Source organism: Pogoniulus pusillus, chromosome 2 (assembly GCF_015220805.1).
Source record: "Pogoniulus pusillus isolate bPogPus1 chromosome 2, bPogPus1.pri, whole genome shotgun sequence".
In the NCBI taxonomy this organism is placed as follows: Eukaryota; Metazoa; Chordata; class Aves; order Piciformes; family Lybiidae; genus Pogoniulus; species Pogoniulus pusillus.
The window spans coordinates 21952634-21978693 of record NC_087265.1 but is presented as its reverse complement, the minus strand read 5'-3'; the positions used below and the strand labels follow the sequence as shown (position 1 = coordinate 21978693).

Genomic DNA, 26060 nt, shown 5'->3' with positions numbered 1-26060 from the left:
AAAATGTCAGAATCACAGAATGTCAGGGGCTGGAAGGGAACTGAAAAGATTGTCTAGTCCAGTCCCCCTAAAGCCCTGAAAGGAATTAGAAATCCATTGCTAGACAATCGAAAAGGAGCTGTGACCGTTGAACGCACTTCTACAGCACCACAGACAAAATAAAAGAACCTAAAATATACTAGGTTTGAAATACTTCTTCATTTTTCAAGTGATCCCAGTGACAGCAGCCAAACTTACTGTATTATTATTATGAGTGATACAGTTACAGTGCCAGAATGAACTGCGGTGAATAAGTACTCTGACTTATTTCAACATGTGCCCAAGGACAAGAATGTTAAGAAAGGGCAGGAACCATAAGAAAAATAGTATTACTTAAAAAAATACAGTATTCCTAAATTCAAAATGTGAAAAACACTGCAATGTAAAATGGAATACAGCTCACATTAAAACAGTAATAGTATGCAAGAGGTAAATTTACATGTTATATTACAGAAGATTTAAAACCTACTATCTGATAATTACTTAATACCAGTTTTCTAGACAGCTGCAGACATAAGGTTCAAGTCTTTATTTAGACTCAGACTAAACGATTTTGAACAACAGTTCTTTTAGCTGGGGAAATCTATTCTGAGCTGTCCCAATACACTAAGGATTTCTCAAAAAAACAGTAGAGCCAATGGCATCCTGGCCTGCATCAGGAACAGTGTGGCCAGGAGGACAAGGGAGGTTATTCTTCCCCTGTACTCGGCACTGGCCAGGCCACACCTTGAGTACTGTGTCCAGTTCTGGGCCCCTCAATTCAAGAGAGATGTTGAGGTGCTGGAACGTGTCCAGAGAAGGGCAACAAAGCTGGTGAGGGGCCTGGAGCACAAACCCTATGAGGAGAGGCTGAGGGAGCTGGGGTTGTTTAGCCTGGAGAAGAGGAGGCTCAGGGGTGACCTGATTCCTGTCTACAACTACCTGAAGGGACACTGTAGCCAGGTGGGGGGTGGCCTCTTCTCCCAGGCAACCAGCAACAGAACAAGGGGACACAGTCTCAAGTTGTGCCCGGGAAAGTATAGGCTGGATGTTAGGAGGAAGTTCTTCACAGAGAGAGTGATTGGCATTGGAATGGGCTGCCCAGGGAGGTGGTGGATTTGCCTAGCTAACCACCATGTCTTTTCATTTTTCATTGATCTTTAACAAGAGTAAAGGGTGAAGAGTATAGACAAACAATGCAGAAGGGGCAAAAATATTAGAGACACAACAACCATTTCTAGTTTGTTTTTTTCTTCAGACTGCTGGTAGCATCACTGCTCCCTAGCATTAACTCCATGTACATCATAGAATCACTTGGGTTGGAAGGGACCTCCAAGGGTCATCTAGTCCAACCCCCAGCAGTGAGTAAGGGCATCCTCAACTAGATTAGGTCACCCAGAGCCCCATTGAGCCTCACCCCAAATATCTCCAGGGACAGGAGCTGTGTGGTTGCAATCTGCAAACACACAGATGTAGCTACACACATCCTGCATCTTGCCAGTGCTACTCCTCACATGTATAGGTAATGAGAGAGATGAAGGCCAAAGGCCAGGTTCACTTCCTCACATCCTTTGAGATGGAAGGGACCTCCACAGGTCATCAAATCTAAGCCTCCTGCCAAAGCAGGACCATAGAATCTCTAATGCAGGTTGCACAGGAATGCCTCCAGACAGGGCTAGAAAGTCTCCAGAGAAAGAGACTCCATAACCTCTCTGGGGAGCCTGTTCCAGTGCTACATGACCCTGACAGTAAAGATCTGTGCTGTAGTTTACACCTATTACCCCTTGACCTATCACAGGGCACACGCAACTGAGAAGAGTTTGTCTCTTCCCCCTTGACCCCCAGCCCTCACATATTTATAAACACTGATTAGATCCCCTCTCAGTCTTCTCTCACCAGACCTAAAAGCCCCAGGTCCCTCAGCCTTTCCTCACAGGGCAGTGCTCCAGCCCTTTCATCATCTTTGTAGCTGTAGTTCTTCATTAGACTCTTGAGAAGATCCCTGTCCCTCCTGAACTGGGGAGACCAAAACTGAACACAATATTCCAAAGTGAGGTCTCACCAGGGCAGAGCAGAGGGGAAGGAGAATCTCCCTTGATCTGGGGCCCACACTCCTCTTGTTGCACCCCAGGATGCCATTAGCTGCCTTGGCCACAAAGGCACATTGCTATGTCATGGATAGCTTGTCGCCCACCAGGACTCCCAGATTCTTCTCCACAGGGCTACTTTCCAGCAGATCACCTCCCAGCCTGTACTGGTGCAGTTTATTTTTCCTTCCTGATGCCCTGAGCGTATGAGACATTTGCCAAACCTGGCCCCAGTGTCTCTGGAACATCTTGTACAGAGGCAGCCAGGCCTGGTTGGCTCCCCAGGCAGCAGGAGATGCCTGTGCACTGGGCAATCACATCCAACCCCAAACATGTACCACTACAAAATCCTTTCCCTATTAACTTCTGTATAAACAGCTTGGCTGAAGGAGCAGAGAGAAAAACCCAAACCCTCACTTAAAACAAACAAACAACAACAACCAAAAAAAAAAAAAAAAAACACAAAAACAAACAAACAAACAAAAAAAACCAACCAAAAAAAAAAAAAAAAGAATGAAAATCTGATTAATAAAAAAAATACAGAGCATATTTATGTTTTGGGTTTCCTAGCAGTTGCACTTAAGTCACTAAGCAATGACATGCCCAGAGTAGAAACAGAAAAGAAAGGTCGTGTAAAAAGGGGGTCACACTCAAAGACTGGACCACCTCCAAAGCCTGCAAAGAAAGGACAAACTGGCAAGTAAAAAATTCAGAGAAACCCCAAAAGGAGCCAGGACAGCACTATGCAAATTTTGGGTGAGATCCCAACAGAGCTGAAAGATCACCAGGGGATGGTTGTCAGAACCCAGAAGACAGCTGGAGGAACACTGTAAATACAAATTATGCAGATTTCCAGCAACTGTAATCCACTACAGTCACTAGGGCAGATGCACAGTGTAGGCTGTGTTTAATTTGTTCTGTTTACACAGGACTTCAGACAATGTCTACCAGACACATGGAAAAATGCAGAAACAGGAGTCGTTTTTGTGGGAAGTAGCTCCTCCCAGAGTTTAAGTGACCAAGAGTCAAATGACCTCCAAGTACAGAGACACTGGAGGAAAGAGTGGCATCCCTTCACAACAAAGACTAACTTTCACTTATCATTATCTGCTGAGCTTAGATGCTTTCATAGATTCATGCTACATGAGGTTGGAAGGGACCTCAAGGATCACTGAGTGCAACCTTTCAGGGTAAAAATATAGTCAAAATGAGGTGGCCCAGCCAGGCCTTGAAACTGTCCAATGTAGGAGAATCTACCACTTACCTCCCTTGGGAGTTTATTCCAATGTCTAATAGCTCAAATGGTGAAAAAAAATTTTCCTGGCACCCAGCCCATTATCTCCCCATCAGCAACTTGTCCCCATTGCCCCTTGTATTTAGCACAGGACTCTTTGTGAAAAGAGAGTCTCTCTTCTTGTGATAGCCTCCCTTTACATATTTGTACACGGTTATGAGGTCTCCTCTAATAAGCCTTCTCTTCTCAAGGCTGAACAAACTGAGTTCTCTCAGCCTTTCCTCATATGGCAGATCTTCCAGTCCTCTGATCATGCTCATGGCCCTGCTCTGGACCCTTTCCAGCCTGTCTGCATCCTTCTGGTATAGCAGGGACCAAAACTGTAAACAGTTGTCAAGATCTCCAATGGTGAGGGAAGACAATCTGATGTAAGTAAGAGAGACTGCAGGTGCTGTCACTTGACCAGACAATTGAAATGACAGAAAATAGGATCATATCCTCAGATGTTATAGATTTTTGTCCACTTTTCCTTTGCTTTTCCCTTGGAAGAATGTTGATCTGCCTGTATGATGAACTGAAACAAGGCTGAATTTTAGGTCTGACTGAGTGGAAGAAAAAGTTGTCTTCACAAGCTGAACATACACATTTTCAGATGCACGTCTATTGGTGTGAGGGCTCAGAATTGGCACTTCTAACCTCTGTCAAACAAATGGCAGTTCTGAAGGTATAAGATTGTAAAGGAAGTACACCAGCACCCTTCTCAGCTTACCAAGTGTGCTCAGAAGAAATATGTCTTTGAAGAGACAATTCAAAGGGGTGAAGACATATTCACACAACTGCCCTACTCGGCTGAAATAAGATCAGACTGTAAATCTAGACATGCCTTGAACAATATGTAAGTTCTCAAAATAAAGTATTTGCACCCATAAACAAGGGCTGGGAATACCAAACTGATCTTTAAAAAAAGTGCACCCACATTGCATTATTAGGCCTAAGTTTTGCTCAAGGTCTCTTCCATGGACCTTTGGTGACTGTTCAGCTGGAAATAAAAGGCCCAAGAGATTTATTTGAAAACAGTAAGTGATAACCTGACTCCCAGCCAGCAGCCTAACAATACAACCTCCAACAGCCAGAACTGTGCAAACTCTGTCATGCACATCACTCATTATTGCACTGGGTGCTTGCAGAGCCTTCATATAATTGCATTTTAACTACTAAAAGTGTTTTATGTAAGGTGCTACACTGTAAGCAACAGATTCCTACTCTATAAAAAAACCCATCAAGCCATCATTTTGAATGGCTTTTTATTTCTCAATACATTCAGGTGGCCAGCTCAGAAAGCTACACTGTAATAATAATGTAATTCTTGGGAACAAAAATTCTGGCTGTGAAAGTTTGTTCCCTTCTTCACTTTAATTTAATTTGTATTTCACATTTGAGCAGCATAATACAGAATCTTCTTTAGAAGAGCCTGTTTTAGGCTTCAGGACAGAAACAAAACAAATCCAAAAGTAAAACAAAAATACCCCAACAACCAAACATACTTGGTTTCTATTAAATTCTAATGGGAAAACTCTCTGTACTTCCACACATTTCTACTATAAAATAGCTCTAAGCAACACCCTTTCTCTCCTACAGGACTGTGACATAGGTGGAGCTGATCACTGTGGGACTGGATTAGTTTACTGGCAAACACTGTTATGACGTACTTGCTGCTACATCCTAAGGTTTGTTAGCATTCCCTGTCCTAGCTGCATCTACCATATCCCACAGGGATAACTAAAAAATTACTGCAGAAAGCTATTATCTGAGCTAGGGATTTCAGAATTTCATTCTTCAGAGGTGTACTTCAGTGGCATTAGTTGCATTTATGTCCAAGGGATACAATGCTTCAATAACTTTCAGAGTTATTTGCATATTTGTGATGGTTTGGGGGTTTCCTGCCCTCCCCCCCCCCTTTGAAAATCACCCAGACTAGGCTCAGCTGGCTCTGGAAATTGAATGAAGCTTTATATTTGCAGCTTAGCACAATATACAAGCAGGTATTTACAATATATACAGAAATATAAAAGTTAAAAACTAATACAGAAACACAACAGCCCTCCCAGAAACCTGAGTCCCCAGGAGGAGCTTCTCAACCACCCTTCCACCTTCCCCCCACCCCTCTACCTTACCCAAGACTTTGCCTTATGCTCAAAGTAGCCTGGAGGGTTGGCCAGGGGGGTTAAGAAGCAGATGGATTAGTTGCACAGACAGCAGGTTAGGTTAGAGAGAAAAATGCAGCCCACAAAGCCCAGAGAGCGACTCTGTCATCTTTATCTACGTTCTTGTTCTTATCTATCTCAGCAAGCCTATGAGTGAAGGAGACATCACCACTGTTTCCTTTTCACAGCCTGTAATCTAATTCTTCTCACCCAAATATTCTAGCTAGGCTCAAACTAGCACAACATTGTTTGTCTTGAGTACTAAAAACCACAAAAGAAAGCAAGCAGAACTGCTTAAGTTAGAAAAAGGTGCAGCTTCTAACAGCGTGTCTTAACACTCTTAACAATTTATCTCCCATGCAGCCTGTTAAGGAGATATGAGCTGCTTAGAACTGTGAAAGTCTGTAAGTCCTGCCATTTTTTGGTATCTCTAACAGTTAATTTGGATTGGGGTCTTTTCATTTAACTGCAGACAGACTTGTTGAGGCAACTGCAAATGTGAGCCTTCATTCTTCCTGGGCTACTTCTGCCCTTGCAGCTTGGTTGGACACTGCAGATCAACTGCTCAATGTTGTTTTTTCAGTGTTAGTCCCCTTAATGCTTCTGTGGTTCATCACCTCTCTTAGCCCAGGAGGAGCCTGGGTGTGATCATGACTTTTCCCTGAAAACTCCCCCTCTACTCTGTCCTAGTTAGGCCACATCTGGAGGACTCATACCAGTTTGAGTTCTTCAGCTCAAGAGAGACAGGGACCTGTGGGAAAGAGTCCAGCACAGGCTGCAAAGATGCCAGAGCATCTCTCCCTGGAGGAGAGACTGACAGACCTGGGGCTGTTTAGTCTGCAGAAGACTGAGTGAGAATTTTATCAATGCTGATCAATATCTAAAGGGCAAAGCTAAAGAGGCTAAGGCAAGACTCTTTTCAGTGGTGCCCAGCAACAGAACGGGGCGTCAGACACAAACTGGAACACAGGAAGTTTCACCTAAACATGAGGATAAACTTCTTTCCCGTGAAGGTACAATGAAGCCCTAGAAGAGTCTGCCCAGAGAAGCTCTGGAGACTTTCACACCCTGCCTGGATGTGCTCCTGGGCAGCCTGCTCTGAGTGAACCTGCTCAGGCAGGCATGTTGGACAAATGATATCCAGAGGTCCCTTCCAATGTCCACCATTCTGCAACTCTATGAATGCCTTTTTCATTACAGTAACCATGATTATATCTCTTTCACTCTTCTGCATGCTCCATTGACCCATCATCAGTGAAAACAGCCACTGAAACTACTAGGTTGAGGGCATCAGAAATTATTTAACGCAGAATGCTTCACCCTCATATTAGTAATCCAATTCTTTTCTCATGTTGACATAAGGAGAAGTAAGATTAGAGTAGCTAGTGAGTACTGATCCTGTGCTCAATGCTGCTAGATATGTAAATGGTCTTTGCACATGTTCCATTATTCTTTTTGGAGAACTGTTTGCCTAGCTGGCAAACACCATTTTTCTGACAAGCACTCCTCATGAGCAAGTGAACTTCAGAAAGTTAGGGAGTTGTTGTTGATCAAGTTTTTAAACAAAACACATCATGTCTTCCTTTCTGAGCTAAATCTAGGAGGAGGAGGAAGTAAACACAATTAATGGCTGATAATCATAAAAATACTGTGTTACTTTATATAGCCCAGCATATAGCTTGTACAACACTTAAGATCTTTCAGGCAACTGCTTTCAGTCACTAGAGTTTTTACAAGTCTGGATGGTATTACACTCTCCTTGTTAGCTAAATTTGTAATTAGATAGATAGATGAGTTTCAGAGTAGTAAGTAGATCCCAAGACCAGCAAGGAAACATTCTTTTTTTCTTTATGTGAAGCACTTCACAAATAAACTCAATTTCTTAAGGTGATATGTTTGCCTTTTTCACTTCAGGAAACACTGCACGGGCTCTAGGCAGAAGACAAAAGAAGGATACTAAAGTTCACTGGCCTTGATCAGATTCAAAATAGGAAAGCTTCCATGTTGAATGTGAATGTTCCAGTTCACTTATACCTGTGAAATAGCATGAAGTATTCTAAAGTAAACCAAAAGCATGAATTGCATTACAAAAATATAACATCCTTGTGATGTTCTGATCCCTGAAAACAGTATGTCACTGCCAACAAATCAAAACCATCTGTTTCCGCAACATTAATTAGTCTTATGAGCAATTTGTTATGGAGCCAAACTTAAAAGTTTAAGAAGAAGAAAAGTCATCAAGAATGGAGAGACTGTGCCAGTGAGAAAAAAAAAAGGCTGGTCCCAGCCAGCATAGAGACTTACTAATTTTCTTTAGCTTACAGCAGACAGTTTGTCAGTTCTAGAACAGTCCTCAAGCCACAGCCACAGTTGCAAGGTATAGAATATATGGTATGTTTATATATTGACCAGTAGCACCTTGAAACTGCTTAGGCTGGAAAATTTCTGACCCTTGTGTTATAAGAATGATCCAGTCATCTCTTATAGTTTGTATTAACTAAACAACTTAAGTGCAACAACAAGGAGCCAATTCACAAATTAAAAGTAAAGTAAAATTAAGTTTACCAGCAAATATAAGCACATGCTTAAACCATCTCAAACTTGAGAATGGACTTTCAGTAGCAAGTCCTGTCTGATCTGACTTATTTTAGATGCACATGGTTTCTTTTATGCTGTTTTTACTGCAGCAGATCTGCACATAAAAAAATCTGCACAAATTTATGTTAGGTGGGGTGAGAGGGTGCTACAGCCAAAGCCCAAGGATCAGGAATTGATGAACAAATTCAGTTCACCAAGTAAGCAGCAGCATAGGTGGATAAGACAGGTAGCCTTCTGTATACTTAAAAATTCATCCAAGCATGAGTCAAGTCCTCCCTATCATTAAAATGGTACAGAGGCATAATAACTTCTTCAAACTAAACTCATCAATGTTTGCTGAACTGAAAGAGATACAAAGATGCTAGCATAAGTCTGCTCAGAGCAAAAAGCACCAACAGTCTACCAAGAGATGGATTTTCCACTCCTTATTCACAGTGAATATATTTTCATACACCTCTCACCTGATGAAAGATCTTATGACCATCATTCCTATAGGTAAATATTTCCTCAGAGCAGTTGCCACAGTAAATAGCTGCTAGAGAAGCCCATTCTTCCCAGGCAAACACATGCAGCTAAATAATGCTAAACTATAAAAGAGCAAATTCTGTAGTCACAAGCTGTGCCGACCAACTATTTTTCCCCTACATTTGTCACAGATAAAAAGTTTTTCCTCCTGAAATCTAATTAATTTAAGCTTATGTGATCATCAAACTGTATTTTAAGAGAACATGGATGCTAATAAAATAAATAAAATGTAACCTCCACATAATCTCATTATCTTACCTATTATAGAAGCAAGGAATCATAAATAGGCATCACCACTGCATAATATGTATTTGTCCATACAGGTAATGTATGTCAAATGTGATTTGCTTGGAATGATTACGTTTATTGATTTATATCAGTGAAAGGAGAGAATTTTCCAGTGAGAGCAATCCTATTTCCTTGAGAAAAAAAAAAACAACAAAACAAACAATACTCCCCAAAACAAAACAAACAAAAAAAAACAACAAAACCAAACGACAACCAAATAAATGAAAACAAGAAGCAGCACCAGCTGCTTGGCAGGACTGACAGAATGATAACATGGTCTCCAAGTGCTCTTATTCAAGCAATAGAATTAATTACTGTTAAATATTTAAGACAGCACTAGTACTGACAACTGCATCACCTAAAGGGTCTAGTAAACAAGCTGAAGCTCATGATGGCCACTGTTTTAATACAGAGCTTTTCCAGAGTTATTTTTACATGTGCTGTATTTGGACAGTATTATCTGAATAAAGTAGTCAACTGAACCTAAAACTATGACCCATATAGATTTAGCAAAGATTTGTTAATGAGGAGAACTTGGTAACAGCATGCAAATTCATTATTAATCTACCTGAAACTATGCACTGGCTTAAATAATATCCAGCTTCTAGCTTAAGTTAATCTTCAGTGGTGATACAGCTAGAAGGGGAGTAGTTCATTCTGAAAATTCTCATGACCCTCCACTTTAGCAGGCTGCTGTTCATACAAATGAAACATTTCTAAGAGAATGAAGAACTACTAACCTGAATAAAACACCATTAATGAAGGAAGACGACAAAGGAAAATCTTACACAGCTGAGAAGAGTGAAGAATAAAAAATATATATTATATAATCATTTTTACACATACTTACTTATATCATATTAAAAAAAAAACACCCAACCCCAAACCAACCAACCAAATAAACCCAACAACAAAACACACCACCAAAACACCCATCCACAAGCTCTGCTGTAATTCTGTAAGTATCTACATTTCTTTGGATTATGTTCTGGAATTGATTGTCTGGAAATCTGGACAGGATTCTCACGAGAGCAGGCTTTTTGATGATGGTTTACATACTCCCAGGTTATAAACCTGCTAGCAATAAAGGAGTAGCTTTTTTATGTAATAGTTTGGTACTTTGATCCTAATTCCAGGAAAAGAACAGGAACTTGCAGAGGTGTTTGAAATTTGAAGAGAGAGCAATCAGTACCCAAACTACACATTTCTCACCAATGTGCAATATGGTAGAGTCTGAATTTTGGGAAAGACACAAGAGAATTCTGATTTTATTTGAATCCCATCACCCCTTTCTTGCTTTGAAGAAAGTATTAGTTGGTGCTATTTAAAACAAACATGTGAGAGGAGTCGCACTTTTACTCAGTTTTGACACCAAATGGTTTTCTAATAAAATCAGAGATTTCTGTCTTCCTTGAGCACTGTGTTGCGACTTTGCGCACAGGATCCCTGCAGCTCACAGATAGGGGCTGGTAAATGAAACCGGATGTTCCAAAGGTTATCTTCCTTACACAAAACTAGGAACACAGTTACTTCAGTGGAAGACTGTGAAAAGGGATCTTCTATCAGTAACCACAATAACACATTTGCTACATTTTAGAAGGAAAAAAAAACCACAAACAAGCAAACACCAAAACAAAGACCTCTGATTTTGCATTACTTAACACTGCCTACAAAAATATCTTGCTGCAAATCATCACATAACTAGATTCCCACAGCTAAGTCCTGCACTTGTTTGGAAGAGATTCAACTTACAAATGGGTCTAGTAACAGTGCTCTCAAGCAATCAGGATGAAGTAAATCAAAAGGACTGCTGGGGGAAGGTTTCTGGCTCAACCGCCCTTTGCATTATCTATATCAGTCTGCAAAGCAAGGATTATTCTATGCTTTAATTACAACATGCACTATATGTTAGAAAGCACAGCAAGTTCTTCCAGAAGGCTACAGAGAGCCTCAGAAAGGCAGCAGTCACACACTCTCAGATCACAGAAAAAGAAATGGAGAGTGGTTGCTGCAGAGAGAGTATGCTATTGTAAAAAGAGTCAGTAGGACCACATGGAACACAAAGGAAGTGAGAAAGAAAATAATTACATTTCAGTCTTTTTTTTTTTTTATTTTTAGATAGACAACAATGTCTAGATACTGGAAAATTCACAGGAGCAGTACTGTTTTCTCTTTGAAAACAGAAGTTCTGCAGCAGTGGGGGAGGAAAGGCAGCTGAATCTCTTCAAACAGACAGAAGCTGCTCGATAGCTTAGTGACCTTCCCGTTAAACCCAAAGGGCCACAAACACACAGAATCCATATGGCCCATGACATCTTCAAACACTGGAAGCTGTTAACCAAGTGCCAGTGTCAGGAAATGTCTGTCTGTGACAAGCAGAGACCATCCCCCTCTATGGGGCTGCAAATAATTTTATTTTCTACTCTAATACAGTTACAATCTTGATCAAGAGTCAAGAAAAGAGATTTTCAGACATCAGCTGTAGATACTTCTTTGGAAACTTGACAGAAATATATTTTGACCCATGTAGTCCCACTGAAGAAATGTAGTGCTCTTTCAAATGGTTAACCCTCTAAGAAAACTCAGGTGAATTTATATAAAAAGCACCACCACCAAACAAATAAGCAAACAAACCACATCACACTGTGGCATGTTCAGTGCTCTAAGCATTTACATGCTTACTCTAAAAAGTTACAAATGGATCCTGGAAATCCATGTGCATCTCTGGGAGCTTTTTCCACTCAAAAACCTGCACACACAGATGCACATAAAATCATGTGGTGTTTCAGGAGGAACACATTAAATACTGTGCTGTAGTTAGACTGAAATGTTGCTTGGCATCTGAGTTGGAGCGAGTCCAGAGGACAGCCACAAAGATGCTGGAGCACCTCTCCTGTGAGGACAGGATGTGAGAGTTGGGCAGGATGTGAGAGTTGGGGCTCTTCAGCCTGGAGAAGAGAAGGCTTCCAGTAGACTTAGAGAGGGACTATTTACAAGTTCTTGTAATGACAGGACAAGGAGCATTGGGTTTAAACTGGCAGAGGGGAGATCATAACATGTTAGAAAGAAGTTATTTCCAGTGAGGGTGGTGAAAGACTGGAACAGGTTGCCCAGGGAAGTTGTGGCTGCTCCCTCTCTGGAGATGTTCAAGGCCAGGTTGGACGAGGCCTCGAGTGAGCTGTTCTAGTGGAAGGTGTCCCTGCCTAAGGCAGGGAGCTAGAACTAGATGATCTTTGAGGTCCCTTCCAACCTAAACCATTCTATGAAATGCTTTATTTTTACACGAGGAAGTCCATACTCCAAATGCCAAGTGAAGTATTAATATTCTTCATTAAAGAGATGTAAGTAACATCGGGTATGGTAAATAATTGCAAAACACCCTCTATGTCTCACCTGTCAAAGAGAGCAGTGGTGTGGACCCAGTGAACAAAAGACACTTCCTCCAACCTGTACTTCTCTCAAATATTTTGTTAGTTGTCAGTGTTTTGTTTTGTTTTTTCCTCATTTGTCACTGTCTAAATTGCCTTTGGTTGTGTAAACCCTTGGCCTTGGTTTGTGTTCTGCACATTATCCACACAGCCTCACTATGTGGAACCGCCTAAGTGTCCTATTTGTGACGTCAAGGGTTTCATAGCATTAAAGACTCAATCTCCAAGTGAAGACAGAGAGCTACAGAAAAACTGTTGCTCTCTATCACTTTCAGTGAGTCGTCTGTCAAACTGGACAACAGCAGCACAGTTTGGAGAAGCTTTTGGTGAGCAGCATCAATTAAAATCTCATCCACTATCACTTCATGTCAGTTGATATGTTTCTCATTCTGCAGACTCATACATGCACTCCTCTAGTGGCTTATTCCTCCACTGTCCCTATCCTTGCATGCAAAAGAAGGCAGCACTGAGACAGGCTGTAGAATATCTAGCTGCCAGACTTCCCCTTCACAGTTCTGCTAACCACAGTACTGACCTACAGTACCCTCAGTTTTCCATTTGCTAGACTCTATTACACAAATATAGCCCAATATTCCAAATCAGGCTGTGTTTATTCCAAGAACACAAACAAGACCATTTTAATATCTAAGAAAATTATGTGTCTTGATTAAAGATTGAGACATTTTCATACAATGCTGAAAACATGTGTAGTTTTCATCAGCATCCCAAATCCCTGTGGATTGGTTTCTAGTCTGTTCTACTAATCCCTGGTGCCCAATCTCAGATTCACATCTTTCCAAATTTGACTGAATCCTATTGCTTGAACTCCTTATTTCACATTACAGAAAAAACACCACACCGGTAAAAAAAAGCATCACTGCGATTAACCTATTTTCTTTTCAAACTTCAGAAGCAAAATACTTTTATTTTAACTGATCTACCTAGAGTTTTAGATCTGACAGCCCAGTGATTTCATTTTGCTAAGTACACTTAGAGCTCATTTGCAGTCTGATAGCAAAAAATTTCCTGGCTCATCCTCTCATTACCAATGATGAGAAATTAGTGAATATTTACAAAAATACATGTGTTTATTATAAATATTGAAAAGCAGCTTTCCACAGAGTTACTTAGACATTTCATCAAATTGAACTTTTGTCAGAAAACAGGCAGTTTGTAGCCTTACAACACTACTAACAGCGTGCTGACAAACCAAGCAAGCTGGTAAATGCGAAGCTTATTCATAACAAGATTGCACAAGAAAATAGACTGTAATGACCCTGTGTTGAACATCCTGTGATATCCATTGTTCCTCTCTATTACTCTCATTCAGCAATTTTTTTTTAAATAGCGGATGTGTGGCAGCAAAGGAACCAATGTAACATGGGACTGCACATGCACCAACAGTGACACAGACCAGAAGTGAGGAAAAGACCCTAGCACATGCATAGAAGTTTTGATTGGGCTGTTACCTGGATGCGAAGCCTTACAAAACAACTTCACATCTTTGCATAATCTCCATGAGACAAAGGCATTTATCTTGTCAACAAAGAACAACAAGAATGGGAACAAGAAAGAAAAACCACAAGTTTAAAGTCAAAGAGGCTATGGAGTATTCTAGTCAGTAGGCTTACAGCTAGCACGGTAGCAGAAATGGGAAGAACCCTTCCCTTGCACAGATGAGGAGATGTGGTAATAAGCATCTCCCATGTGTGACCATTGAATGTTTCACCTTCACTCTGTATGACAAAGGATGAGTTAACTCATCACTGCAGCTACTGGCACCTTACCTAGAGCATGCACTGAAACCCAGCATCTGCTTTTGCTGTCAAATTAAAATACCAAATGATTAATTAATTTAGCAACCCTACTGTGAATTAATTTCATACACAACTCCAAATACAGATTTCTCACCATCTAAAGGAATCTTTCAGCTTACCCAAGTGTCTCTGTACATAAAGAAATAGCTTTTGACTGACCCCAGGACACCTGAGTCAGCTTTGTCTCTGCAGTTAGAATGTCACGCTAAAGGCAGCATCATTCCATTTACTCATTTGTTCAGTTTACTTTCCTATGGGAACTGCCTACAGAGGTTCACCATGCATTCATTTTTTGTGCGCATTTGTCATTTCATACATCACTTCATCTTTCTTTCTTTTGTGCTACCAGACTTCATCTGTCACTGCTCAAGAAAGGAGGAGTTGGACCTGTTTAAAAGCTGAAAATACTTGAAAACATAACATCTTGGAAATCTAGGGCACGCAAGGGCTACAGAAATTGCAAAAATAAAATAAAGCAAACCTCTGGCTTAAGAAGTCCCCACGTTCCTGCATGGTATAGTGCTATTTTTTAATGCTTTGGTTTGGCAAACGTGCATTCCCTGAAGAGGCTGAGTTACTGTCCGTCATGACAGTCTGTCTTCAGTGAACAAAACAGATTTCAACAGTATCTTTTTTCCCCTTTTCTAATCTGACTTACAAAGCTTATTGCCATAGGTCTCAGCAATCTGCTTGGAATCTGGGCTTTTTTGGTGCTGGCTTCATTCAAACTGCACACACTTAGTCTTGCAGATTACAGGATCAAAGGATGCTAGGGGTTGGAAGGGACCCAAGGAGATCATCGAGTCCAATACCCCCGCCAGACCAGGGCAATACTATCTTAACACAGATCATAGAGAAACCCACAACCTCTCTGGGAAGCCTATTCCAGTGCTCTGTGACCCTTACAGTCAAGAAGTTCCCCCTTGTGTTGAGGCAGAAACTCTTTTGCTGCAATTTGCACCCATTGCTCCTCGTCCTATCACAGGGAGCAAGTGAGAAGAGCCCATCCCATCCCCCCCCCCACTCCTGGCCAGTCTTCAGATACTTATAAACATTTATCAAATCTCCTCTAAGTCTAAAATTGCCAGGCTCTGGTGCCCCAGTGCCCCTGCAAAGACAGCCCAAGCATTTTGCCATCCTTCCAACAAACCCTGAATTACTGCCATGTCCTTCACTGGGCTGTAATGTGACTCTAGGAAAAGCTTAGCCTGTCAGCAGACTATTTTATCTCTGTAGTGCTAAATAAAAAGTGTCCAGTTAAACTACATTAGCTGAATTCTACTCTTGGGTTGCACACATAGTTTTTAGAAGAGTGATCATCTCTAGAGAAGGAACTCCACTGAGGTAATTAGGGGAGGGAAAAAAAAAAAAAAACCCAAACCCAAAACAAACCAACAACAAAGGAAAAAGACCTGGGCCCAGCAGCTTCCCTCGGGGGTCATGAATAACTTTTTTCTGCCTAGCTTCCTGAAAATGCTGAGACAGCACATCCCATATGTAGGGTCGGAGAAGACATAAAGTTCTTCTAAGATTATGCTGTGACTTCCATAATCAGCTCAAGAATGACATTGGCAAGATTTGAAGACTCCTGAAATCATCTCTTTGAGTCAAAAATTAAGTATTTCCAGAATGAGAAATTAAACATACGTGAATATAAATAACTACACAGTGATGTGGTCCCCAAAGAATGGTTTCATCTTACAATGACACCCATGAGTCTTGTTTTTCATATAATCTATACTGTGATAGCAAGGAGAAAGGAACAAGTTTTCTATTTCTACTCTACTCACTGGTGTGTAAATTGTGTCTACATTAATTACACTTATGACATAACACATAGAAAATGATGAAAGGGATATTAATCTTTCAGATCTCCATTAGTGAAATCTACTGGGGAAAGATATTCCCCAGCTCTGCGAGGTAAGCAGAACACTGCAGTAGCAGCGTTTAACTTACTTACTCTCATTGGTATGTCCTCTCTAGAACTACAGTTTTCTCTCTTAGATCTCAGCAGAAAGGATTTTATTTTCTGATGCACACAAAGATTAGAAACAGTAAAATAAAAAATAAATTAAAGAAAAAAACAAAAACAAAAAACCAACCAACCAAACAAACAAAAAAAACCCCAACAACTCTCTACCCATTCCTTCCAAAACAGAGAAAGAGAAAAAAAGAAAAAGCATAGCCAAAAAAACCCAACCCCACACCACACTGGCATGCAGATAACCACAAGAAAGGCTACAATTTGGTTTAGTGTTTAAAGTGCCCACTTGGTGCTAAGCATGTGCTTTTCCAATTGCTGCTAGCCACATAGCAAAAAAAAGCAGTCTTGGTGGGCTTTTCAGTGTGCTATGATGCAATAAGCAACACATTTAATAAAAAATTAGTACTGCAGAATGGTTGCCATGCATGCAGAGAGTAGCTAAATAGCATTCAGGAAAGAGCCTTTATTTTGGCTTTCCTGAACTTGCTTAAACTAACTTTTTTCCCCGACCAAACAGTAAATCAACTAAAAAAAAACCCCAAAACCTATTACAGATCTTGGTACTCTGTTACAGTTCAAGGAAGAGAACTATGGATTTAAATACACAGGCATTTATGGAAAGGGTTCTCACCTCCACCTCTCCCTTCCAAGAAACTAGACATGCAAAGACAGACATTTCTCTTTGAGAGGAAGGATAAGGTAGAGGTTAATTTCATCTCCCTGAGCCAGTGTAGGATAAGCTTTTGGAAATACTGTCAACCCACATTCTTAATGCCTGGCAAAGTGACTCACTCAGAGTCATCACTGGAAAGGAAGTTGAAGAGAATAAAAAACGGAACAGGATGGGGGCTTAAACAGGAGGGAAAAAAAGTGAGAGAAAGGAAATTGGATTGTTTAAAGTGGCCTGAGGTTACAAGTTCTATAAGAAGACAATTTAAAAATGTGTGTATATGTGTGTACACATGAAAAAAAAATAGGCATATTTATGGATATATAAAACACATATATGTATGCAAGCAACTTACTTCTATTTGAAAAGAGATTTATGTTCATGGATTGCCTTCCAAAGCTGCCTGCTATTTGCTTCAGTATGAAGTGATATTAAAACAGTACAGGAAATAAATAAGAATCCCCTCTAGAAACTGACAAGTCTTTAACAACTATCTCCTATTCCAAGCAACATGGAATCCACAGGATATGCAGTTACACACGCATGTAAAAAATCACCAGAATGCAACAAACACACAGTTATACCACTCCCTAAAGAAACACTCTGTGATTAAACAAGAGTTTCTTCTATTCTTTCCCATGAAATATCACTTGTACATCCTTATATGAGCATCTCAGTGCAACAGAAAGAGCTTTCTCTTCTCCATGTATCCACATATCATGGCAATTTTAACTAATTCAAATGGAAAACAATATGCAGACACTCTGAAAAACACATTCACTTGCAGCAGCCTAGTGTAGAGCCCCTCCTTAGATTCATGACTGAAACCACATGTTGAACTGGGATTTCCATTTACAAAAAGAGTAATTTTGGTTCCCAGAGAATATGACAAAAGCCCTTCTTATGTCATAGAGGCAATATTCAAATGATTCCCAGCTCCCTATGTTTCCAAACCAACACTTATGAGTAAAACTCCTCATTACATAGTCCAGTACTACCTACTGTATCAAAAGGATATACAGAGAGATGAATATGCCCACTAAATCATGTAATTAAAAGAAATTTACAAATTAAAAATGCATGTGTGGTCAAAAAGTTATCCTGGAAAAATATATTAGAATAAATACTTCTATATTTCACATCTCGTCTCCCAAACCAATATATCTGGAAGTGTAATATTCCCTCTTTAATCCCCAGAGTGACACCTGCTGGATTTCGCTGACAGAAACAAAAGGGCTTGAATGTCATCATACAGAAATTCGCAGGATCAGCATGGCAAAAAAGTGCCCTTTTGGTAATCAAAGGTTACACAATGTAATTTTATTCTATTTAGAGCAGTAAACGAATACATAGATGCAACTACAGAGAGAAAAATTTACATTGCCTTACTAATTTCTGAAATATTTATATTTAAATTTCTAACTAGAGCACAAGAGTGGAAGACAAAAATATTAATTGCTGGTGATATTTATATGAAAAATACTACTGAAGCACAAACCAAATGAGTTGTGGTGTAACAAACATGTTCTCAGTACATCTGTTTTAATGAAACTCTAACAGTACTGCCAGTACCAGAATAATACCAAATTTATTAAAATTGATTGCCAAGACTTTACCACTGCAACATGAGAGACAAAAAGTGATGGAAATTCAAAATGGTAATATAAAGACTGATGCTTTATGCCCATACAAGCACCAAGGCTGTGCAGTTTTCAAGCTCAGAAATTTCAAAGAGCACATGGAAAACATTAGAGTTGTAAGGAACTACTACTTGGTATAAACACAACTGATGCTCTACCACAGTATGTGAGGCAGCTGCTTTGAACATAGTAATAATTGAAATAAAAATAAATCATTAATCACAGTGTTTTACTTGATATTATATGGGAAGCCAGACTGGTCCGGGCTTCATTAAACAAACTCTCTATTTTTCTTTGAGATATTTTTAAAGTAAGGTCTGCAGGATCTGGGCATAAATCCAGAAACACAACATTGCTTTTGTTTCATTTTGTATCTTAATGGTCAGCCACAGCTTAATAGTGGCCAAAACTGCTTAGAAAAGTCTTGAGTGACATCTATGCTGTAATCAAAAGTAACAACTTCAGAGACACGTGCAAATTTGTACCAGTTCACATGAAAAGAAAACCACCAGATTGTGAAGTGCTTCTCTTGTGGGAAGTCTTTCTTAAATGCATTATACTCAGTTAAGTCCATTTCAAACACATTTTTTTCCAAGGAAAAGCAACTCTAAATAAATCACTTTAAGTTTTTGGACAGTATATATCACAGCAATGATTGAAAGTGTTTGCACAGAACTAGGGCAGAAAAAGAGTAACTTTGCTGGGAAAATGTAAACAGTATAAACAAGCCTAGGAGCCCAAAGCAGATACGCATGAGAGATAGCTGTGAAAAACCAAACTTCGAAAATGCGCAAGTTTAGCCTCCCAGTTTTGCCCAGCTTCTAAAATAGGACAAAAAGAAAAAATCATTGCTAAAACTAATGGAAGCAAATCTGCTAAGATGACCTTATATTATACTGCGCTAGCTGTGGAAGTCTTCGTTAAGGTAACAGGTAAGCAGTAAGTTAATTTCTGCTGCTCTTTGTGCAAGCGTAATTAAACTGGAAACATCAGAATTGCCAAGTTGAGCGCGAAAAAGAGAAAAACAGAGGTTGTGAACACCCATGGAAAGCTTTTTCCTTTTCAACTATGAAAAGTAAACAACATTCAAATGTATTCAATTTAAAATATTAACATTCATGACTCATTTTACTAAACAAAGGATTAGGTTTAGGACTAATTCACTTTGAAAGTCTCTTTAAAAACGCACATAGTCTCTTTCCAGTTAATACATTAGGAATAAGGTAAGCACGATATAGACTCACATCTACTGCACATAGAAATAATGTATTTATTATTATTGTTATTTATCTGAAACACAAACACATATATAATCGTACTTCCAGGTTAATTTTACTGTTTAAAATTTTGTCAACTCACATCTGTTTAAAGAGAAGTATTCATTCCTTCCTCAACAGTGGTATCAAGGCTACATTAATTGCACAGCTCTGCCAATTTGCTACACCAAAATACTCCTCGGACAGAATAGTTACATGGGACAGCTACAGCAACCAGGAGACTATTCTCACTAGGTGTAAAACTACTAGATGTGAGACCCAGTGACATAGCTACACATGCTTTCAGAACAGAGGTGAGTGTAGCACTGAGGTAATAACAATATTATGCATGCACTCTATAGGAATGACAGATGATCACAGGCACAGAAGGAATTTTGCAGATCAAGATAAGCACACTGGGAACAGCCTCTTAAAGAGAAGTTCTGTTCTGTTTGCCTGACTGTAGATTTGCACCTTCTCACTGGAGAAATGCCTTCAGTTGCCTTCATAAATAGCTTACGTTCAGTATTTGCTATAGAAGTGACTAGATATATACTTAAAAAATATCTCTGGGTACATATTATTGAAAACACACTGATAGCAATGGCTCCTTCCAAAGGACCATGGACTGGTTTTAATCTTTCATCTGTATGATTTCCTGGACTCTCAGGGGACCAGTCCTAACCAGCTCATGCACATGCTAGGAGTGCTTTTGAAAGCAGCTGGTTAACTTGAATGCACAGAATAATGTATTACTGTTGCTTTCTTCCTTCAGCTTTGTTGTAATGCCATCCTAGCCTAAGTCTGAATGGCAGTATCTAGACAGCCCACAGGACAGGGCTGCAGGCCCCTTTATAAGCCAGGTAAGACATAAGTCACCAAGAATGAGACAAAGAGATTTCTTAATTTTCAACGCGAGCATTAAAGACCACTCAAGTTACCAACACGTAGCTGAAGTGGTTGGACGGCTGACACATGTACAATTCCTTCAAAAGAAAATTACCCACATTAAAGAATATTTTGCCCTTTGACAGTCAATAGAAAAATTCCTACTGGCTTTCAATAGCCCAGGATTTCAACAGTTGTGCTGTATCAGGAAAAGTCTATGCAAAGCGACAAACACCACATTTCTTAGTGCAGTGTTAAGACTCGAGTCAGGAATTGAAACATTTGAAGTTACCAGAACACAGATGAAGTGTAACTTTTGAACTTGCAATGCATGCTATATATGCAGGTCCACTAGAAAGCACAGACTGTTCTACACTGCTACTCTGGCACTGCTTTTGCTTGAACTGCAACTAACGTAGGTTCTGATATTAAACCCACAAACGCATAGAAGCCTGACACTAGCCATGCGGGCAGTTCCATCGCAACCTGAATCAGTTACTTGAGAAGAGTGTTAAAATATGAATCTAAATTGTTCAGCTGAAACACTTCTGGAGACACTTGTTTTAATGATAAATGCAATAGGAACAACATCAATGCTTTTTTTTTATTAGAAGTGTCATCTTCCTTAATGTCTCAAATAGACTTTTGTGATGAAGACTCTAGTTGGATAAAGACCTTGGAATTGCTCTTATATTTGAAGTCAATGACACTTCGAGCAGACTACCAAAGTAAATACTGTGAGAATACAGATAATTTAGTTTTAATTGAGAATTTCAGACACTATGGCAGCATGTCTATTTTGAAAGAAAACACACAGGTTCAGATCCAGTCTTATTCCTATTTATCCCTATCTAGCATATCTCCTTTCAATCCACTGAAAAGACCTCAGGTTTAGTGCCCAACAATCATGCTTTGAGCACAACACTTAATGGGTTTTAATTATTACATGCCTTATTACTGTAAATAAATGCCAAGATCTGCAGTATGCACAATGTGACTGGAAAGATTCTGCACTAGCACAACTGTAAGAGCAAGTCTCACCCCAAGGTATCTGGCACAAGACATTAAGGTAGAGAGCAAAATATATATACTTACAATCCTGGCCCCTATAAAACATATGGATAGCTAAATGAATCGTGTAGGTCAAATGCAATTTATAGCCTGCACTCTTTCTTGTCGATCCTTCAGGAACCGATTGGACAGATCACTTGCTTACACACACGAGCGACTGACTAGATGTGGCAATCTTGGTAATGTGACTATTTGTGAAAACAGAGGATACCTCATCTGCTTTGGAAAGCTGAAGCGGCAAGACTCTTAACCGTGCCTTCCAGTACCAGTCGAGAGGCAGAATCACACACTTGCTGTTCAATAGTTTCTCAAGTAAATGGAGGAGTGGACAAGTACTTTCCAATAAATCAGTTCAGTGTGTGTGTGAAGACTCTCAACCTGATAACACCCCAGCATGTGTACAAGCTTCAAAGTCAAGCTAACTTTCTTTCAAGCAAGCGGAAAAGTCCAAACAAAACAGAAGCTTTACCTTTTTAGTTGTATAATTACAACACAAAACCTAATTATGAAATCACTCCAATATGACTCTTTCCGGTACAATAACATCAGAGATGTTACAGGAATATTCAGTAAGAAAATCTACACCACTTCATCACCTGAATCAGCCTCTCTCAAAAGAGCTCCAGAGGTATTCAATTAGTCTTAAGAACCCTTTGCAAACCAATGAGATTCTAATTCTCTCCAGCTGCAAAAAGCGAAATTTGGTCAGTTAATACCAGAGGTTTTAGGCAGTATCCTTTAAGTACTGATTAAGATATTTTTACCTTCTTTTCTACCTGTTTATGATCTATTACTTCCTCGAGGATATATCAGAACAGCACCAGTTCTAAGATCAAACCCAGTATTTCGCTCCCTAAAAATAAACGAAGATTTCCTCACCCCTTTCTCCCTGCAAATTCCTTCTCACACGCCGAGGCTAAGGCAGAAGCATGCACACATGGTAACTGGCTGCATTCCGATGGCACAGAAATATCGTTCTTAAGTAAAACAATGGGGCTGGTTTGATCAGTACTCACCACACGGAGTTTGCAGGAACACGGTTTCAGGTAGATCAATGAGTTTGAATTCCCTTTTCAGTCAAGGAGACAGGAGATGTTTCGCTCCCTCCCCAGCCAAAGGAGAGCCCCAGGAGAGCGTGATCCTCTCGGCGGGAATAATCCAGTTGTGCGACTGCAGGGCAGAGGAGCTGCCCGAGGTTGCGGGCAGCTGCAGGGCAGAGAAGCTGGCCCCGGGGCTGCCACCAGCGCCGGGAACGGGTCCGATTGTAGACGCGAAGCGGCGGCAGCAGCGCAACATCAGAGCTTCCTGTGACATCACCCGGACCCGCCCGCGGCCAGCCTGCCCTCACTTTTCTCTCCCGAACGGCATGTCCCAGTGCGTTGGGTGCCTCAGACATTGCTAGGCAGCAGCTGGGAGCTGCACCCCTACTGCCGCTTGCCATCGGCTCTCCGACAGCATTGCTCCTGCCCGCCTCTTGCCCCAGGCCGGCGGCAGTTCCTCCGCCACCAGTAACGGCCAGTGCTCTGAAACCAGTCGGGAAATTCTGTACTGGGAAACGAAGGAGACCGTGGTACCTCTCTTGTCACCTATCGAGCCACTGAGATTCCTTCTCCTCCAGATAGAGGCAGAGAGCGTTTGGACCGTTACTCAGAGACCATTTACCACAGCGGCGGCCCTCCCTAACCTAATGGGCTCGACCCACCTGTGGCCGGGGCTCAGGGGGAGCGCTGTGTCCCGTTCTGTGAATGCTGAAGAGCTCCACGGAGAAACACTTCTATTCAAATATAAAACTACCTTAAAGGTCAGAATCACATCTTCAAATTCAAACAAGAGCATACTTTAAAGACCTGCTTCGTTTTTTACAAAAGGGGGGGGGGGGGGGGGGGGGGGGAAGAATCTGTATTTAAATAAGTCATTGAAATAGCGAGGGTAGAAAGAACATTGCTACTGCTGCATGCGACTCGAGGCTGCCTTTGTTTAAATGTCAGTGACTTAAAGCACAAGCGTTGCCCATCCGGTTTGAAAATTGCCACTACTAAAGACAAATAAAAATTAATGGAAGCTCTTCTAACTATCCCTACAGAATTTTGTATCAGGACCCAAAAACTTTTCTTTGAGAGCAGTTATTACTTGTTCTTTTTACAACTAATATCTGTCCTGTAGGCAGAAGAACCTGGGCTCTCCACATCAAGAGACGGTTGCTGTGTGCATGTGGCAATACTATGCTGAACAAAAGAGGAGTTCATGGAGCATCAAACTAGCACCTGTAAGACCAGTACTCCTCATGGAAGGACATAAGGACCTCACAAAGACTGTGATCTTATAAGTGCTCATCAAAATTGTAACCACTGAATTTGCTCATGAAACAAAATAAAAATGTTTTGCTTCCTTCTCTCTACCTATTGTTCATCCACTCTTTTCACCAGCAGAAATGTTTGTAGAACATACTGTGAACGGGATGAGGAAACTCATATAGCCATTGAAAATCTTTTCTTCAAAAATGAAAAAAAAAAAAAAAATTCCAAAACTAAGCAAAAAAACCCACAACCCCAGACCCCCATCCCCAAGCCAGAGTCAGGGAAAATTGGATGAGGGAAAAGAGGGACAGGAATACTTTAAATTCATACAGCCAGTGGATAGTATGAATTGTGAAATCATACTCTAGGGTCACTAAAAGAGCAGGCCTATGACTTTAATACTCATTTGGCACACATGAGTGTTGGTGCTTGTAGGATCTTACATCAACAGGAGAATGTTTGAGTTTCATAGTAAGTGATGAACTAAGGACAGGCACTCTAAACTTCTAAGCAACATAAACAGATATAAACCTGGGATTAGCTTTGATTCTGAACAGTGATGAAAATTAACTTCCCTGAAATAAATGGTGGGTGCCACCTCAGGTAGTGGCATTCTATCAGAAGTGAGTCTGGTTGCATTATTTTACATCAGTTCTATTTTAGACCACTTCCATGAACTATAACATGATGGAATGTTACACACTGTAACCTAGAAAATAATCCATGTATTCCAGACAGGCACATGTTCCAGGGCAGGCACCTGAATTAGCTGGAGATATTTATTACATGTTTGATCTGGTATGTCAAATCCATAGAAGTTGTATGGAGTTTGGTGGGGTTTTATTTCCATTTGAAACTCTTATATTCTACTTATTTAGCTGTGGTTGAAACTTCCTTACTCCTACTCTACAGGTATTTGAGACTTCTCAGCCGGTTTAATTTGCACTTCAAAGGCGCAGAGGCCCCCACACTACTTCAGCTACCCCTTCTGGCTGAAAGGCACGTAAATTACACCAATACAGGCTGCCTTGATTGTACGCCGCGTGGGCGTGAGCAGTTCAGAAGGGATCTAACTGAGCACAACTAACTGCGCTTTATCCGAAGGCGGCTCAAAACCAAGGAAAGGAGGGGGGGAGCGGGGTGGGGGGGTGGGGGGGGGGGGGAAGGCAAGCTAATTTCACCACTTAACCTGAATTTTGATCTGAGAACATCAAGGACAGATACGGTTTTGCAAATCGGTGACCACTCGTGAGGGGCTCTAGCACAGCCGCTGTGACAAACGTCTCTTCCCTGGCCGTAAAGGGACTGTTTTCCCACAAAATTCTCCTCCTGAACGGACAGCGCAACAAAGCAGCGCCGGCCCTCCGCCATGCCCGGGGCAGCCGAGGCGCTGTGCTTCGCGGCGCCGTTCGCTGCAGAGCTCTGTCCGGCGGTGCCCGCAGCTCCGTCGCCTTGTCTCTCAGCCGCCTCACACCTGCGCGCCCCGTGGCGGCAGCCGGTGCCGTGCTGCCCCCTGGTGCGCATGGCTCGGCATGCGCCCGCCTGCGTCCCGCAGTCTCCCGCCGGGTGCGGTCCGAGTGCCGCTGTAGTGTGCGATCACCGCGCCCCGGGAGCGCGGCCAATGGCTTATCCGTACGTCATGGTCCCCGGCTGCCAGCGTAGCCAGCACATGCACGGGCGGTGGTAAAAGATTCATGTGCAAAAAAACCTGGACAAATTATTTGCAACATGGTAGGAGATTGCAGAGGCAAAGCCAAGGGCCCTGCTCACCCGTGCTGCCTATGAATGAACTACCGAGAGCTCAAGTTTACACAGAAACCACAAACGTATCTGCCACTTTACTGCAAGCTGGTTCTAAGCTCAAGTGATGATGCCACTGCAAGCAATAAGTTCTGAAACATAACTAACCTCTAAAGTGAATGAAAAACAGCCAACAGGACAAGGGCTGATGTTTTTCAACTTAAAAAAGTGGAGATTCAGACCAGATCTAAGGAATAAACGTTTTGCTCTGAGGGTGGGAAGACAGTGGCCCAGGCTGCCCAGAGAGGTGATGGA

The 26060-nt window shown here is 41.1% G+C and overlaps 1 protein-coding gene and 1 long non-coding RNA gene across 4 annotated transcripts in view; one reads left to right on the top strand and one right to left on the bottom strand.

The window, feature by feature from the left end:
* Positions 1-23018, bottom strand: part of CALCRL (calcitonin receptor like receptor) — an 85768-nt gene extending 62750 nt beyond the window's left edge. The window contains exon 1 of one of the 3 annotated variants that reach the window (XM_064158184.1): positions 22725-23018. The gene's annotated coding sequence lies outside the window, so the exon portion shown is untranslated. Of the gene's footprint in view, positions 1-22177; positions 22203-22724 lie in introns of those variants that run through there. The other 2 variants (XM_064158177.1, XM_064158183.1) reach the window with 2 other exon arrangements.
* On the top strand, positions 22964-24106 carry LOC135183265 (uncharacterized). Its single transcript, XR_010305474.1, has 2 exons — positions 22964-23509; positions 23872-24106. It is a non-coding gene; the product is annotated as an uncharacterized LOC135183265 (long non-coding RNA).
* Positions 24107-26060: the final 1954 nt, after the last annotated feature.